General features: G+C 42.9%; 1 pseudogene; it reads right to left on the bottom strand.

The window, feature by feature from the left end:
- Window positions 1-734: 734 nt before the first annotated feature.
- LOC121836472 lies at window positions 735-2,336 on the bottom strand (annotated as a pseudogene).
- Between the last annotated feature and the right edge of the window lie 262 nt (window positions 2,337-2,598).

The following is a 2,598-nucleotide window of genomic DNA, read 5'->3' as shown; positions in this document are numbered from 1 at the left end:
GCCGGGTAGGGTGGTACACTGCAAAGACTGCGTAAAAATCTGAGACAAGATGACAGATGAATAAGTCACAGTACTCTTCAAAAACTTGTAACTGATGCCATCAATTCCTACTGAAGATTAAACTTTCGCGTTACAAATCAGCTTAGAGATACCATCTGAGTCGATGAAAATAGGCTCCATGCGTGTAAAATCTGAATTTCGAATAACAGGTAATGCAGCAGGTGAACAATTCGTGAAGAACAATGTGAAGATATTATTCAAAAGAACACAGCTCTGATGACGTGGCATCAACAGGCCACTTTCGGATTTTAGACGGATGTCTTTACGTTCACGCATACTGACAACATTCCAGAACTTGCTTGGGTTAGTGGATAACAAAGATGGAAGCGTGTTATTAAAAAAAGCGTGCTTGGCGTTGACGCCACGGACAGATAAGCTGACCAACGTTCGCCTATCTTGGATGCCCTACAGCGACGAAAAAGACGCTTTTTTTTGTTCTGAAGACGTTTTAACGATAGGTTGAACCACGGTGATTTTCGGGAACAGGATATTCGACGAAGAGGAATATATTTATCAACGAGAGTAGTGACCTTGGTTTTAAATAGATCCCAATTTTCATGAATCGATCGTTCCCAGAACTGCGGAACAGCAAACATTGCCAACTCGGCGTTGATTGCTCAAGAATCCGCTGTGCCATAGTCCCGAATTAGTTTATACTGCCTAGGAAGGCGGGGGGAACTGGATTGTAAAGTGAAGTGAATAGCAGAGTGGTCGCTTAAACCAGGCAGAAGAGATAGAGATGAGACAAATTCAGGTGTAGTGGTCAATACGAGGTCAAGAATATTAGCTGATGAGCTAGTAACGCGAGTAGGTGCATTTACAAGTTGGGAGAGGTTAAACATAGAACAATTGCTAATGAAAGCTGAACACTCCGATGAACCAGAAGTTACAATAGGGCAGCAGTCTTTCCACGATATGCCAGGAAAATTAAAATCACCTAGCAGGAATAAGGGGGCCTTAGGGAATCTAATAACCACATTATTGAGGCAATCAAACAAATCATCACAAAATGTCGGCGTAGCCTGGGGCGGCCGGTAGCAAACACAAAATACCGTGTGAATGTGATTTAAACGAATGCACCTACAAAGAAATTCGAGAGGCGAAGGCACGGGAACAACACAAGAAACTATATTACCAGCAACAGCAATTACCGTTCCCCCACCCAGGCGCCCGCAACGATCTTGTTTATAAACGGTATAGTCGTGCTGACAAGAAAACAGTTCACGGCTGTCAACTTTACTAGATAACCAGGTCTCCGTCAAGACAATCACATTGGCAAGGCATGTGTCAGCCAGGGACGATAAGGCGTCCCGTTTGTTTAAAATGCTTCTGATATTGGAAAAAAGAAAAGAGCAGTCACGAATAGATCGCGCCTGAACGGCTGCTGATAGCTAGGAAGAAGGAGGGGACGGGATCAAAGAAGGTGAGTGTTGGGCGCCATTATCGTTAATCTGACCCACGTTGTCTGCGTCAGTACCAGAGCGTGCGTTTGGTAGTTCAACCTCACACACACTATCGGTTTGAGCGTAGTATGCATAACACTTATTGTCGATAAATAACTTGTTGTAACGCAAGTTGTATTTCTTTCCACTTGCCTTGCCGAAATCTGTCAGCTTCTTACGCGAAAGTCGGGTAGCTCTACAAAGATCTTCTTGCAACAAAATCCTCGTGCCTTTCAGTTTAGATCTTTGTGATAGAGTGGTATCTTTAATTTTAAGTGAAATAAATTTAGCAACTATCGGGCGACACTTGTTGACAACAAAGGTACCTAACCGATGTGCTCTTGAAATAGCTCCCTCGGGGAGCTGAAGGGAGAATGATTCAACCAGAAGCGAGCGCACTTTCTGTTCGGACTGGGTCCACGTCTCAGTCGGGCTATTGGGGATGCCATATAAAATTAAGTTATCCCGGCGAGACCGGTCCTCATAATCGTCCAGACGACATTAAAGTGCGAAATGTTCGTCTCTAACAGCTTCAGCAACAAGGCGGGGAACGTCGGGAACATCTTGAAGACCCTCAAGTGCGTCAACCTTCGATTCCACGGCAGCCAATCTTACGTTCATATCGGACACACGGTCTTCAAGTAATTTTTGACTGGCTTTAACTTCATTGAGGGAGGACATAACTTCGGCGTGACGTGTTTCCATTGTAGTAGAAAGAGATTTAATGGCAGCCAGTATTTCACCAATACTCTTGTTCTGATCCTCTTTAGGGCCAGGGTTCAGTTCAATGTCACCCGACAAGAAAAGCAACTTCAGGACATGGATACTATCCATAAATAAATCAAGCAGAACATGTTGTTGCAGTAGAATTACTGCAACAACATGTTCTGCAATTGTTGTAGCAGAAGAATTACAAACCTAGTTCCTACTTGTATATCAAAGCCAGTTAAAAATTCTTGCAATTTTAAATTCATGAAAATCACGGAAGTGACTTATGAATGTATAATTTTCTCGCAATGACTAGCTTAATTCAGCGAACAAACCCTTAAGTTCCTTCTTTAGTTCAAAAAAAGAAGTATTTGTCTTTTTTGTGTGT

This window comes from Ixodes scapularis, unplaced genomic scaffold (assembly GCF_016920785.2).
Source record: "Ixodes scapularis isolate PalLabHiFi unplaced genomic scaffold, ASM1692078v2 PGA_scaffold2__306_contigs__length_199485367, whole genome shotgun sequence".
Classification (NCBI taxonomy): Eukaryota; Metazoa; Arthropoda; class Arachnida; order Ixodida; family Ixodidae; genus Ixodes; species Ixodes scapularis.
This window is presented reverse-complemented; position numbering and strand designations above follow the sequence as displayed.